At 33.5% G+C, this 17,328-nt stretch overlaps 1 pseudogene; it reads right to left on the minus strand.

Annotated features, from left to right (window-relative positions):
* Positions 1 to 743: 743 nt before the first annotated feature.
* LOC143594117 (putative mitochondrial protein AtMg00860 pseudogene) lies at positions 744 to 1,731 on the minus strand (annotated as a pseudogene).
* Between the last annotated feature and the right edge of the window lie 15,597 nt (positions 1,732 to 17,328).

Below are 17,328 nucleotides of genomic sequence, written 5' to 3' on the forward strand. Positions count from 1 at the left end.
GTGATCGACGATTACCCAAATGACTGTTTTGCCATTAGATGGGGGTAAATTGGTGATAAAATCCATTGATATCTCTTCCCAAACTTGATTCGGAATTGGTAAGGGCCGAAGTAGGCCATATGGTTTTTGTGTGGAGTACTTAGTTTGTTGGCACACCAGGCACTCTTTAATAAAAGAAGTGACTTCTTGTCTAAGATTAGACCATGCAAAAGAAGCATTAATTCTCTTTAGAGTGCATGTGATACTCGAATGATCCCCCAAGGTGCTGGAATGGAACATTTGTAACAACTTCATGCGTAAAGATGGGAGGTTAGGTATAAGAAGCTTATCATTCTGGTAAACCAACCCATCGTGTACCCTTAGCGACGAATGTTGCTCGGGACAATCTGATATGCGCCTTATTAAATTGCGGCCATCTTCATTGGAAGTATAGTGGTCTCTTATTTCATGTAACCAAGGAAAATACGGAACCGACAATGTGAGAATTTGTGGTTCTTGGATCCGACTCAAGGCATCAGCCACCTTATTTTCCTTCCCGGGTTTATAGTAAACCTCAAATTCATAACCTAGGAGTTTGATAGCCCATTTGTGGTGTTCAGTTGTATGAATAACTTGCGTCAAAAGGTGGCGCAGGCTATGATGATCCGTAAAAACACGGAACCGTTGACCCAATAGGTAGTGTCTCCATCGCTTGATTGCTTCCGTAATAGCAAACAACTCACGAATATAGGTTGAAGCAGCCTTCATTTGGAATTTAGCTTTTTACTAAAGAAGGCTATGGGTTTATCCTGCTGGGATAAAACGGCTCCAACTCCATAGTCCGAAGCATCTGTAGTAACATCAAAAACCAAGGAAAAATTAGGTAAGGTTAAGATAGGGAGTGAAATCATAGCCTGCTTCAAATTTTCAAATGCTTGTTGTGCTTCATCAGTCCATACAAACTTCCTATTTGCTTGTAACAAATCTGTAAGGGGGCTGGCAAGGTGTGCATAATGTTTCACGAACCGTCGGTAGTACCCGGTGAGGTCCGAAAATCCGCGTAGGGTTATTTGGGACAGTGGTCTAGGCCACCTTTGGATAGCCGAAATCTTATCCGGATCGGTTGAAACGCCCGCTTTTGAAATTATGTGTCCAAGATAAGCAACATCAGTGACTCCAAACACACATTTAGATAACTTGGCATAGAGTAAAGGGTTTGGAAAACCTGTTGAAGATGTTCAATGTGTTGCAATGGAGACTTACTATACACCAATATATCGTCAAAAAATACCAAAACGAATCGGTGTAAATCATGACGAAAAATATCATTCATGGCCACTTGAAAAGTGGATGGTGCATTCGATAACCCGAATGGCATAACGAGAAACTCATAATGGCCATCGGTCGTGCAAAACGCCGTCTTATGGATGTCGTCCGGAGCCACTCTAATCTGGTGATACCCAGATCTCAGGTCCAATTTAGAAAAAATTTGAGAAGGTGTTGTATGGTACTAGAAGTAGCTGCACATGATAAGGGTTCACTCATAAGTGTGATTGTCTGACCTTGGTGATTGAAGGTAATGGACGGAATTGAGAAATCCGCTGTAATTTGACCCAATGAACTAAGCTACGTGACTCCAAGAACAATATCGGCACCTTCAATGGGAAGCACAAACAATGGACATTTAGCTAGCATGATGGTAACCTCGAGACAGAATCCTTCACAATGAATCAATTCTCCGTTACCGACCATTACCGTGAAGGGGGTGATCTGATTGATATGCATATTAAGGAAAGTTGCCACGCGGGGTTGGACTATGTTGTGTGTACTGCCCAAATCTATGAGGGTTGTTACCGGATGGCCCGCTACGAGACCTGTGACCCGTAAATAAATCAATCTAATTTCGAAAAGTTTTCTTTGAATGTTGAGGCATAGCCTCAGAGTTTGTGTGTGTGTGCATAACAATATAATAGATAATAAGTAAACAATTATCTAAGAAAGCTGTAAACAATTTAATTTGAAAACATAAAGGTAAACAGATAGGCACGTATAGGGTTCCTAAACATGTGTCTAAGGCAATTTCTAACGACCTATCTTAAACCTTCGGCTCTAATACCAATCTGTAACATCTGGCCCCTCGCACCACCAATATTGTCCGCTCTGCCCACGAAGAGCTCACGGATTTGTTTTTGGTTGCCCAAAACGCATTGGTGATTGAAGAGGCAGGACATTACTTATGAACCAGTGATCTCTCTTGTCCATGGCCGATGTGGGATAGCCTAAGAGTGGGACAATGTTGTGTTTGCCAAGGGTGTTACAGACAACCCCCCATTGGACTCATCGTCCTCGATGAGGCGTGTCCCAACATCCCGAACGGCACAAGAGTGGCTCTGATACCAATCTGTCACACCCCAACCTACGACGGAAATGCCGGGGCGGACTGATTGCTCACAGCTTTTCAAAGGTTACTATCATGCACAATATAAGTTTCAATATCTAATTAATAATTTCAAGTAAAAAAATATTCATGTACATCAAATTTATAAATAAACAATTACATTAAACATCCAAAATTAAGTTCTTGTATCTTTTCTCTAACATGCATCCTAAGTTGCTTCAAACAATCTTGATAATCACGTCACACGATAACCTGCATATGCGTTGAAAATAATATAGTTTGTCAACACAAGGTTGAGTGAGCAACACACCAGTTTAAATGTACATATAGTATATAACAAAAATATGTAGTTGCAACAAGTCATATGAGAATAACAAATTAACCAAATGAGCAAGTATAACTGAGATGTCGAGAAGCACAAGGCTATAACGACTGGCGTATGATCATACTAGACTGAGATTATGTTGGACCTCTCCGAATGCGGAAGCATACAAAACAAATAAGTACATAAACAAGTAAGGTATAAGTTGATAACACATAAGACAAAGTTGCAGTTTTGTGTATAAGTATATATGAAAAATATATTTACGCATATGTCCCCAAAACGTGGAAAACAAGTAAAATAGGGGAATGTGGTACTCACCTTAGCAATAAGCAAAAGATAAACGAATGCGGTAAGAACGGTAGTAAACAAGCGTTACGCTCTTCGGAAGTTATCGACGAGACATCCTAAGTAGCAATAGTTGACAAAATAAATATGGATTGTCTAACAAAGCTAAAGCTAGATGAAGGTTCGGGATTTGATGATCGAGTGTGTTCTTGCGAAAGTAAAATATTAATAGGTTTATTCTAAATTTTATTATCAAAGTTTATCATAAATAATAAGATTTAATTATATAAAATACTTTAAAATATTTAAATGAATATTTATAAAACGTTATAGTTTATATAAAGAGATCTGTTCTAAATGATTATTTTAACTAAAAATACGTTTTAATTGTATTTATATTTATATTATTAATAAAGACTTCTTTTAAGTAAATGTTGTAAATAATAATATTTATACAAAATATTATCTTTAAATAAGTACGCAAACTATCTTTTTAATACACGAATAAACGAGATGAATTTTAAATATACATTAAAATTCTTTTTAAGTATGAAAACCTTTAATAAACTATTTCAAATACATACATATATATAATTATATATATGTGTGTGTACATACACAAAAACTTAGCGAGATTTACTGACAAAAACGTAAACATTAGTATGTCGGTTTAATAAGATAGTATTTATTTAATAGCTAAAATGTAATGATCATTTAGTAAAATTAATTTTTAATAAATAACCAAAACTAAAAAAAAAGATCTAAAAATTCGGGTGGCCAGGTTCGAACCTGCGACCATCCGCAACTCAACACACTGCCAGACCAAACGCTCTAGCTTAACAATTGAGTAACAGATGAAAACAATTTAACATATAAATAAACAACCAGACCCCAAGATTGATATAAGCCCTAGATTTATAGATTGATCAATCCGTTAACTTTTAGTGCAATTAATCTTAGGGTTATTAATCAACATCAAAACGCGATTTGAAACATGTATTCAATTACCTTGAATAGGACTGAATTGAAAGTTAATTAGATCGAAACAGTGTCGGCTATATTGCGCTTATGAATGGCTATCAACAGGATGCTGCAACGAAATTGATTATGGGGCTTAGTTTGGCGACGGCCCGAGGACGCTATCTGCATATTTAATTGAATTATTATTACTTGATTACAGGTATTATAAAAACGAGTTGAGATGGTTCTTAGAATATATCACTACACGTCGTATATGATCTTGTTTCCTAAATAATTTAGTCGGTGAGGCCGTAAATGGAAAGAATAACAATGTCATTGATTTAATTTCTATAAAAGTGGCGAGGATTATGGTGCAAGATATAATCTGGTTAAATGGGTTCGTTCAACGGGTCAACGGGTTCGGGTTTGGGTCTTGGGCATGGGTTAACGGGTTAGAATGATAAAAATGGTAATATTTGCAACTTAGTCCTTAAGGTTTAAGGATGGGAGTGTAAAGAGATAAAAGTTTAAGTTTGAACTAAAATTGTAATATATTAAAAGTTATAAATATATGTATTAAATAAACAATTATAATAATTAAATATCTCGATAAACGTGATGGAAACAGGTCGGGTAATGATAATAAATATTAATTTGGAAAACCGAGTTGTTACATTTGTAACACCCTTGGAAAACACAACATTGTCCCACTCTTAGGCTATCCCACGTCGGCCGTGGACAAGAGAGATCACTGGTTCATAAGTAATGTCCTGCCTTTTCAATCACCAACGCGTTTTGGGCAACCAAAAACAAATATGTGAGCTCTTCGTGGGCAGAGCGGACAATATTGGTGGTGCGAGGGGCCAGATGTTACAGTTGGTATCAGAGCCACTCTTGTGCCGTTCGGGATGTTGGGACACGCCTCATCGAGGACGATGAGTCCAATGGGGGGTTGTCTGTAACACCCTTGGAAAACAAAACGTTGTCCCACTCTTAGGCTATCCCACATCGGCCGTGGACAAGAGAGATCACTGGTTCATAAGTAATGTCCTGCCTCTTAAATCACCAACGCGTTTTGGGCAACCAAAAACAAATCCGTGAGCTATTCGTGGGCAGAGCGGACAATATTGGTGGTGCGAGGGGCCGGATGTTACAGTTGGTATCAGAGCCACTCTTGTGTCGTTCGGGATGTTGGGACACGCCTCATCGAGGACGATGAGTCCAAAGGGGGGTTGTCTGTAACACCCTTGGCAAACACAACGTTGTTCCACTCTTAGGCTATCCCACATCGGCCGTGGACAAGAGAGATCACTGGTTCATAAGTAATGTCCTGCCTCTTCAATCACCAACGCGTTTTGGGCAACCAAAAACAAATCCGTGAGCTCTTCGTGGGCAGAGCGGACAATATTGGTGGTGCGAGGGGCCGGATGTTACAATTGGTATCAGAGCCACTCTTGTGCCGTTCGGGATGTTGAGACACACCTCATCGAGGACGATGAGTCCAAAGGGGGGTTGTCTGTAACACCCTTGGCAAACACAACATTGTCCCGCTCTTTGGCTATCCCACATCGGCCATGGACAAGAGAGATCACTGGTCATAAGTAGTGTCCTGCCTCTTCAATCACCAACGTGTTTTGGGCAACTAAAAACAAATCCGTGAGCTCTTCGTGGGCAGAGCGGACAATATTGGTGGTGCGAGGGGCCAGATGTTACAGGACCAAAGCGGATTTCTAGCAAGTGGGTGAAAGCGTCCCACATGGTTAGCAATCCATTGTTGTGTAGGTACTTGTACCAACTTAATGCATCACCGGTTAAACTATATAGGACCATAGTAAGGCGATCTTGTGGTGGAATTTAATAAAAGGTGAAATATTGGTCTGCTTGAAAAAGTCAATCCAATGGGTTTGAGCCATCAAAAGTGGCCAAGATAATTTTGGGTGGACGGATATCGTATTGGTGTGGTGGTGTTTCGGGTGGCTTTTGAGTGAAGGATGGTGAATGGACTGGTTTGGATGTGATGGCGGTTACTATTAGCTTGGTGTGTTCAGCAAATTGGGCTATGAGGTTATCAAGTTTGGCTGATTGTTCCTGGGAATTGGTAGTGAGTGTGGTGGCTAAGGTAACCATTGCTTCTTCCAAAGACTCAGTCACGGTGGTATCTTTTTTTGGAGGCATGATTGAATCAATGAAAGCACCAATGATACGGTTCTATTCGAGACGAACCGCGATCTCCAAGAAGAAAAGATTAAGATTAGAAGAGAGGAAAGAAAAACTCAGAATTTCAATTGCATAACTTCTCAAACACACCAACGGACTTTAAATACAAGGATTCATGAAGATGAGCAAATCTTCAAAATTTATAAAAGTCAAAAGAAAATAAACTTAACAATGAACTACAAACCATAAATAAAGATTGCTAAAAATAAAAGATCTTCTCATTCAATCACGTAACCAATTTCCTTTTCCTTTTCCTTTAATCAAGCAACTTAGTTGGCACTTTGACAACTCGTTTGGGCCTTAACTGCACGCGTTCTTCGATGAGCGGATCGAGCCTTTGGGCATGGAACGTATCATATTATGTGGCTGCAATGAAGATGGACATGTGGATTCACATCTTGCTATTATGTCAAATTGATGAAACTCTAAGTCATAATTCACAATCTTGTGTTTCATGTCATTCTTCATCAATATATTCCATCGTAAGAAAGTGTTAATTGAAACTAAAGGTGCACAAAATGGTTGAAAACCCGTAACCAGTTCGGGTTGAAACCAGTTCGATTTGGTCAACAAAAGTCAAAACTCATTTATGATCGGTTTAGGTTCGAGTTAAAACCGATTTCTTGATCAAGTTACGATCGGTTTCGGTTCGGGTTTTGACCATTTTGGCAGGTTTCGGTTCAGTTAACAGGTTTAGAACCGGTTTTTATGGAGAAAATTGCAACTCAGTTTTGAACTTACGGTTTCAATCAGTACCAAACTGGTTTTTAAATAATCAGTTTCAAACCGGTTCATTTTTTGTTTAGTTTTTGGGTCGGTTCAGTTAACTTGTTCTTTCGCCCACCTCTAATTGAAACTGTTACATAATTTATAAATATACAAAACAACATATGATCTTTACCAATCTGAAATTTAAGTTCTTTTTTAGCTATATTCATGAGATGTATCTTATTTCAAATCAAAATTCTAAAATATAACATTTATACATTTCACCAACAATGTAAAAAACCATCTTTTCAAACTAGTTTTGACTTAAATATTTCATACTCTTCATAATTGACTGAAATATAAATTTAATTTTTGTTTCTCATATCCATTGGATATGTATGTTATTTTCAAATTTAACATTTTAAAATTATACATTATACCAATAAGGTAACAATCCATCTTTTCAAAACACGGTTGTGTTTTTCAACTTTCTAGGTTTTCTATATTTTCTATACCTGTTAAATGACAAAAAGATCTTTTCTTTTTTCTTTTGACAAAGTTTTCATTTAATCTTATAAAAAGGTATTGGAGCTCTTATTTTCCCTTACATAAAACTGTTTAGCATCTTTTCAAAGTAAAACATTTTAACCTTTTGAACACCCTTTTTAAAGACATAATATTGGTCAACTAATTACACAAACAAGGTATCAATGTGTCTTCCCAAAACACTCTTGACTTTTTCAAGTTTTTTAGGTTTCCTATATTTTCTGAACCTGTTAAAAATATTACAAAAGAACTTTTCTTTCTTCTTTTTTCAAAGTTTTCTTTTGCTCTTATAAAAAGGTATGAGGTCTCCTATTTTTCTTTACATAAAACTGTTTAGAATCTTTTCAGATAAAACATTGTTTTAACCTGTGAACATCTTTTTAAAAGACATAATATTTGTCAACTATAAACACAAATTCACCATTTCAAATTCCAAACATAGTTATTAAATTGTCTAACCAAGAAACATCGTATTTGCTGTTTATTTTCATATACCCTAAAAAGATCTTTATTTTCTCACCAAAACTATATAAGTACTGCCATCACTCTCATATTTTTTTCAAGCTCACATTACATTTCATTGATATTATATTGTTGCAAATTACTTTTCAAGGACAAACTACCACTCAACTCATGGATCTTGGGTACTATTTTCATATTATTTCATGTTAATATTTCACACATTCATTTCATATTGTAAGTTTTAAACTAATGAACATTTATTTGTAATGCAGTAACATAACTTATTTGAAGGATCTGGATTTGTCTCGCTGTGATTACATGGTAAAGGTTCGCGTTCTCCGTTTATGGTAGCAACCAACGAATAGCAATCCTCAACAATGGTACTCAATTGAAATGATTGTGGTTGATGAACAAGTATAACTTCAAAAATCTTTATCTACAAATATAACACATTTGTACTTTTTTAAGTATATAACATATGATACTTTTTTTATACTTATAGAATACTACAATGCAATCGAGGTTGTTGGAAGATAAAGATACTTTATTGAAGATTTATTGCAACGAGGATTTTATTAGGATTCTGATTTCTTTTCTTATTATTTTAATCATCAAATAAATATAATCTTTTTTTTCTAACTCATCCTCAAATTGTGAAACATAGCTATTAGTAGGTTGGTTAATGACAATGTAGTTTAACGTTTATTCTCATCGAATTATAAATTTTAACGTGATATGGTCATTTTAAAAATGAATCGATAATTAAATAACTTTCTAGACGAAAATATCAAACGAATCTTTATAAAAGGGAGACGTGGAGTTGTGTTTCTTGAACACCTTACTAAATTGTACATCGATTTACACAATACCAAATGTAAAACGGAAACTTGGTGTGTCCATATATGTTCATTTTATTTAATTGGTTACATTATACCTTTTTAAGTTTCATACATCATAAAACTAATATGTTTGGAAATTTAATTTATCAACTCGTGTGTCACACGGTGTAACATCACGAAATTTATAAGAATAATATTTAATATGTTATATATGTTAGAAGAATTTACTTGAGTTAGTAGAAGTATAATAATAAAATAATAATAAGATAAAATGATAGTAGGCTTAATTGATGGAATTAATTATGCATTAAAAAAAGATGGGCCTAAAGTCCATGGGCTTAAGAAATATAAATAGCTCTTAAACCCTAATCATTTCCATTTTTCATCTATTCTACACCTTAGCCTACATCATAAAAAACACACACTTAAGTTAAACACTCTCTACTCTATTATATTCAACGATCCAAGACCAACCAAAGGTAAGAAATCATTCATCTCAGTTAAACCAACATATTAGAACCCGACACCGCAACCCCAGGATACCGTATGAGCCGTTTGGATCTAGATCTAGCTTATTTTGGGTGTTTAATCAACCAAAAACGAGCTTAAGGACCACCTTAGCTCAGATCTGGACACCTCGAAGCTACCTAGGCCATAAACGATCAAACTCCAATCAACCATGGTGGTTAACGGCGGCTGGCAGCGACAGAATCAAAGGAAAACCCCAAAAATACGAAATATGAAAGCTGAACTGAACATGGGGCGTATATGTTTATGCGCAGCATAATTATTAGCAACGTATAAGTTTAAGCAGCGCATAAGGATCGTCAGCGTATAAGATGACTAGGTCATATAAGTTCGTAAGGGCGTATATGTACACAAACGTATATGTATACATGTACCGTGTATGTGTGTCGTATATGTATAGACTTGTGCGCATGATGACTTACACGCCCGAAAGGAACTTATACGCCAGATTTAACTTATACGCCAACGAGACTTATACGCTTAAAGTGATTTTCTGAATAAACGAAAGATAAATGGCGTATACGGATGTAAACGATAGATATGGACTTATATGATGGTTAAGATAAGAATAAGTAAATAATTAATAATGAACGGTAACATTTAAAATGAAGATTTGATATGATTAACCCCAACCAGGGGCTCTGCCCCTTGGACCCCGTTAGGGGATGCCGCCCCTAGAACCCCGCTGTCAGGGCGCTGACACCGGACCCCCCGTAGATGGGTGTTACAATAACCTAGGAATATGATATGGATAGGGCTAGTTAATTAATGCATGTAATTGTTATACATTTAGCCGCACCCCAATTAAGGAAAGATGTTACCATTAACTCTAAAAGGAATCGTACCCAGGTGAGTTTCTAGCCCCATGTCTTTGTTATGTTTTCGGGGCTGTGTGCATACTCAATGTGATTAGTTAATACACTTACCTTAAGTGGTAAGTGTATGCCATGAATGATATATGTGATAGTTATTATATTGAGGATATGAATAAATGCTTGTCGGTGCGTGAACGATCTTCGGATATTGCTCGTATCTCCAGGGAGGGTGATCGTTAAATATTAATGTGTAAGGATGAATGTATATAATTGTATGAATGTATTGTTGTATGAGTATGTAGGAATGTAGGGAACATACCCTAATAATATATGCGAATGTAGGGAACATACCTTTATAATACATGCGAATATAGGGACAGACCCTAATAATATCTGCGAATGTTATAGGGCGAAATGCTCTTAAACACATATAATTATGCATGTATGTATGTATGTATGTATGAAAGAAAGAATGAAAGTATGAAAGTATGTAAGAAAGTTAACAAGTTAAGTATGTTATATGTATATTCGGATACGTATATATGTAAGTATATGTGAATGTATTGTATGTTGCTCGATTAACTAGAACTCACTCAGCATAGCTGAATTTTAGTATGCACACAGGTATATAGACTGAAGCAGCTAGCTTGAGGGAGACACGTGGCAGGAATTGAAGAGACTGACATCTAAAGATTTGTCATGATGTTTTAATAAGATATTTTAAGTTATGTTTTTTAAGACAGGTTATGAATGCTTTGTGACGAATGATTGAAGTTTTATTATTTCCGCGATAGTTTAATTAACTCTAATATTTAGAACTGTGTTTATGAGTAAATCCAATGACAACGTAGGGCACCGATAACGTGGCCTTACATGTGATCATTAATTCCTGAAATATTTCTTTTCTATATTTCTTACTTAACTGTTCTTTAGATTTTGTGGTGGTGATTATATTAAGATTATTAAATTAAACATGCAGATATGAATGGGAGTTTAATGGAATTGTTGATGAGATTAACACGTTAGCTACTTAGCAATGGTGGGAGGAATCCATCTACAACATTTTTTGTGTTTCTTGCTTCCTCTTGCATGGTCATGGAAACAATGGAGAAGAAATACTAGTTGAATACAAAAATGCAATCTATTGATGTGAAGATATATGGAAAGGCTTTAAAAATAAATTACTCAATACTATTTTATGAGATATTATATGAAAAGGATAAATGTTGTTCCATGTGCAATGAGCTTCCACAACTAACGAAACATGGACTTTATACACAACAAGAAAACCATCGGACTATTATATTATTATGGTTAAAATCCCAATTAATTTTTATAAAACTTTAAAATGACAAGCTAAAAACAACTTCTGTTGCAACACCAATCACTTTTTATCTATAGTATGTAATATGAGATCGCGTCGTTCGAAAAAAGAAATATAATATGAGACCGTAATATTATTTAATTCTCGTAAACAAATACATAAATGAAAATTTATGCATTATTATTATTATCATGTGTAATATTATTAATTTTGTCACTAATATTTGTACGCTGCTGTGTCGGTGATATTTTACGAAACACGCTCGCTAAAATAATAATAAACGCTCGAAGAACCAATTCATTTTTTGTTGATATTTTATAAAATAATTATAAAAATATATTCGTATAATATAAAATCAAACCTTGTAGGTTCGTTAAATACATTCGAGCCGTTTAAACAAGTTATCACCAAGGCTCGTATTCGTCGGATAAGATCTGATAGTTCGGGTAATTACTATAAATTACTTAGATACAAATTACAATGTAGCGTATATCTGAGTGTTAATGATAGACCCAATACCATTAAAATTAACATAATTATAATCTAGAGGGAATTAACGTTAAGAAATCATGTCTAGTGATTGTACAGAAAACGACTTATTTTACGAGGTGTCACACTTTAAAAATTTATGTTCCAAAAATGTTTCATGGGTAACACTAAATGGGTCTGGGTCGAGTCTCACGGGTGAAACCCGTTTGCACAAAATTTTTATGAAAAGTATAATATAAATTTTATTTAAGACAATATATTTAGCGTGTGTATTCTAAAGATAGACATTAGAGGTATAGTTATATTAGGAGCGATTAAGTATTACTTTTTATTTGAAAATAGATTTATCACCTAAGCCGAAACTTTGAAAACGAACAAGAACCAAATTGTTAGTAACTCTTCAAATTATTACCGAAGTTATCTAATTGACAAATGCGTTAACCTTGAATAAAACCTGATTATATGCGACCGCTTCATGACCTTTCTCATTGTTGGCTTACCATATGGTTTTTGTGCTACAAACAGTAAGCATGGAAGAGAACCACTACCACTCTTGAATCGTGATGGTGTTTTGGTTGAGTGTTAAAGCTTGCATATTTACATGGAAGTTAACACTATGAAAAAATAGTTTTGTGTTTCATTGGTTAGGTTCTTAGCTATCCTTTTATCAAAATTATTCCAATCAAGGTATTTGTGATTAAAAATGGGCTCAGCTCAAATACTTGGAAATTAGTTTGGATGTAATAAAGGAATTAACATCAATGGGTGAATTGACTACGATATTTTTAGGTCCACGTTATCAAGCGGCTTTTATTTATGTATCTAAACTTTTAGTTACTTGTTATTCGATCCTTTTATTTTTTGATAATTTGCTTTTGTTAATACATGTTAAAACACAATTCATTATGTTAAGTCATTTTTTTACCAACAAGAGGGGCTTGTCTCAATGACCAGGAACATGATGGATGACCCGGATTTCCTGGGTTCGAATCTTGATTCCGACCGGATTTTCTAGAGCATTAAAACATGTCATGCCTTCGGGCGGGGTGAGCAAACTGGGTTTTAGCGAGATCACCAAGCCAGACTCGGATGCCAGTGTGGATCCCGATCATGTCAACATAGTTGGCCTGAGTGGGGTGGTGGGGCGCGGAATGTCCATGCAGTGAGTTAAATTAACTATAAAAATCACCGATAAAAAAAATAATTTTTACCCAATCCCATGTAGTACACGAGTTTACAACCTAATAATAATAATAATAATAATAATAATAATTAATAAAGACTTACGCGTTAAGAATGGATAGAGAGATGCTTAGATAGTTGGAATATGAAATTCGTATTGATTAAAAAGCATAATTTATATTCGTAAAAGTTCCTCATTTTTTAAATCCAATCACATACGGTATATTATATTACTAGTTTTTATCCCCGTATTACGGGGGTTGTTTTATATTATTTGTTCTAATATTTATTTATTTTTTACATTTATATTTTTTTATTGTATAAAGTTAATAATATACTTAAGGTTTGATGATAAATTGTTTGACAAATAAATGAGATGTTATAACCCGGTTTAAAAGCTATATGGTTTTGATGAGACCCAAGACCCGTTTATTTCTTTTACTATAAAATTGGTTGTTTAATTATAAATAATATTTATGAAAGTTAATAATACACTTATGGTTTGATAAGACCCAAGACCCGTTTATTTTTTTTACTATAAAAATAGTTTTTAATATAAATAAAATATATATCTTGTTTAAAATAAATAAGATATTAATTTTTAGTATATCCTATTTTATAGGATTTTTACATCAATAATTTGGTGAGAATAATTTTTAATTTAATGGGATGTTATAACCCGTTTAAGAAATATCCGGGTTTGGTAAGACCCATAACCATGAATTTGGGGCAAATGCATGAGAAGCCTCCATTTAAAAATCAAGCAAATCTGATGACTCCAAAAAAAGGGGGAGCGACCACATCGTGACACGTATGATTTTTATGTTTTCGTTTATATATATTACTAGTTTTTATCCCCAGTATTATGGGGGTTGTTTTATATTTTTTGTTCTAATATTTATTTATTATTTGAATTTATATTTTTTTTGTACGAAAGTTAATAGTATACTTATGGTTTGATGATAAACTGTTTCACAAATAAATGAGATGTTATAACCCGGTTTAAAAGCTATATGGTTTTGATGAAACCCAAGACCCGTTTATTTTTTTTACTATAAAATTGGTTTTTTAAATTATAAATAATACTTATGAAAGTTAATAATATACATATAGTTTGATGAGACCCAAGACCCGTTTATTTTTTTTACTATCAAATTGGTTTTTTAATTTAAATAATATATATATATATCATTTTTAAAATAAATAAGATATTAATTTTTATTATATCCTATTTTATTGGATTTTTACATCAATAATTTGGTGAGAATAATTTTTAATTTAATGAGATGTTATAACCCGTTTAAAGAATATATGGGTTTGGTAAGACCCATACCCGTGAATTCGGGTCAAATGTATGAGAAACCTCCATTTAAAAATCAAGCAAATCTGATGACTCCAAAAAAAGGGAGAAGCGACCACATCGCGACACGTAGGATTTTTATATCTTCGTTTATATATATTATAGATTATAGATATCGCTTCCCCCTTTTTCGGAGTCATCAGATTTGCTTGATTTTTAAATGGAGGCTTCTTTTGCATTTGACCTGAATTCACGGGTATGAGTCTCATCAAACCCAAATATTTCTTATACGAGTTATAACATCTAATTAAATTAAAAACTAATCTCATCAAATATTTGATTTAAAAATCCTATAAAGTAGGGATATACTAAAAATTAATATTTGGTGTATTTAAAAAAGATATATATTATATATAATTAAAAAACAATTTTTTAGTAAAAAAATAAACGGGTTTTGGATATCATCAAACCCATATAGATTTTAAACCGGGTTATAGCATCTCATTTATTTGTGAAACAATTTATCATCAAACCATAAATATATTATTTTTTAAACAATAAAAAAATAAAAATTCAAAAATTAAATAAATATTATAAACAAATAATATAAAACAACCCGTAATACGGGGAATAAAAACTAGTCTATCTCTATATATTGAAATAATATTTCATTCTTTATTTTTTGATTTTCAGTTTCTTTCGCTATAGTTACTCACAAATAGTACAAAAAATAGATATATAAAGTGAATAGCTAATGAGTGATTAATTACCTATATACCATAAATTAGTATTCACTCTTCATATCTTATTTTAAGAATGACATTTTTTGGTTTTAACATTCATCACATTGTTAGTTCAAATGTTGTTTCACACACTCCTCTCTAACGTACGTATTCGGCGGATAAGATCTGATGGTTCGGGTAATCACTATAAATTACTTAGATACAAATTACAATGTAGCGTGTATCTGAGTGCTAATGCTAGACCCGATACGATTAAACTTAACAAAATTATAATCTAGAGGGAATTAACGTTAAGAAATCATATTTAGTGATTGTACGGAAACGACTTATTTTACGAGGTGTCACACTTTAAGAACTGAAGCTGTTTCATGGGTACCGCTAAATGGTTCTGGGTCGAGTCTCACGGGTGAAACCCGTTTGCACAAAATTATTATGAAAAGCATATAAAGTTTATTTAACACAATATAGTTTGCGTTTGTACTTAAAAGATTGAACAAGAAATAATATAGTTAGCGTGTTTATTTTAAAAATTGAACAAAGAATGTGGGTCCATATACAATAAATTGATTCCTAAGTATTCTTAGGTAATTGTTTACTCCATCCTCAAAGTATATGATTTTATCTATTTCAACTTTGCTTACTCATTCTCATAAGTATATGATTTTAACCCGAGCAACGACGTTTTTTAACCCTGGTTCCGTCCCTGGCAACACACCTGTGTTCTATTCCTGGCTGTTTGATATTCATAAATAATTTCTTTAGTGCTAAGCATGTTTTTCTTGACTATACATTTTTGTATTCTGATTTATTGTAATTTGTGTGTTAGTTTCCTTGCATAAATTCTTGTAGGATGAGTTAGAATAAAAACCCAAGTATATGTAAAAACTTAGGAAACCTATATTAGACTATTGATCTTTAAGATCAATGGTTGAGATCATTCCAAATCATGAACCTCATAAAAAAGCCTAAGATCTTTCAAAAAATAACATAATGGTAATTTGGTAATTGCCTATTTGCTTATTTTTTTTTTGCAAGTGGGGCAACTTTTGGCATGTGAGGAGAGCTTGTTGTAGGGGGGGGGGGGGGCATATCTCTCTCTCTCTCTCTCTCTAAGCGATAATGTAAAACATCTATACATACTATTAAAGCAAGAAACAATTTCCACATATCACCATTCTAGGGTGTCCATATAGGATGCCACCTCAACTTCATGTCACCCATTTTCATTCTTAAGCATGCCAACTCAGCACCTAACCTATATCTAACCCATTAACCCATTTAAGCTTATTTTCTCGCGGGTCTTGGATATCCATTTAACCCATTAACCCATTCCTTTCATAATTATGCCAACTCATCATCTAACATATATTTAAACAATAACATTTATTAATTTTTCACCATAATCATGTTTTTCTATCTTTCTCTAATAATAACCGGACCATCTTTCATCCTCTCCCATATTCCGGCCACTCCATATCTATATCTTTATTAATCGTTTTCCGGTAAGTTTCTATTATATATTAAATTCCGATTGTTGATCTATGTATTTCCGGCAATAATATATTTTATTCCGGTTATTGTTTCTTCATATCTTTTTATGTTTCTTCTAATAATATCAGTTTAGGTTTTAACTAAAGAAAGGCGATGTCTACAATTTTTCGGCGTGTTTACGTTTTTTCCGGTGAGTATTGATGGTAGGTTTTTCCGGTTATATGTTATACTTATAACAATGATTGTTTTATATTTTTTTTGTATTTTTTAATCTTTCCTCTTTTTTTGTTTGACATGTTGTTATGTTCTATATCAAAATTATATTCATCCATCGACGGTATCAAAATCTGAGATTGCATGGTTAAAAACCATATTTGTTTTTTTTCTGGTAAGACAAACAATTTTTCAGGTTACAAATTAAAAATCAAATATTCAATAATATAAAAATTAATATTATACTTTCTGATTTCAGGTCAATGCCAAGAGTAACAGATCTTCACTTCTTCAATTCTACACAAAAATTCTACATCTGCTTGTCATTGTCACAATATCATTTTACCGGTTATTAACTATAATTCAAAAAAAAAATAATATCAAATATTAATTTTCGATTTTATTATTTCAGGTTATTGTCCGACTCATAGATGCATGCTTTCACGATTGATCAAGACTTCATAACATTTTTTTATTTATTATTTTATCATGTATAGATTATTTTTTTTGAATAATCGTGTATT

The sequence above is a fragment of the Bidens hawaiensis genome, unplaced genomic scaffold (genome assembly GCF_021521415.1).
Source record: "Bidens hawaiensis isolate Kalapana, Puna unplaced genomic scaffold, B.hawaiensis_p1.1 tig00043093_1, whole genome shotgun sequence".
Lineage (NCBI taxonomy): Eukaryota > Viridiplantae > Streptophyta > Magnoliopsida > Asterales > Asteraceae > Bidens > Bidens hawaiensis.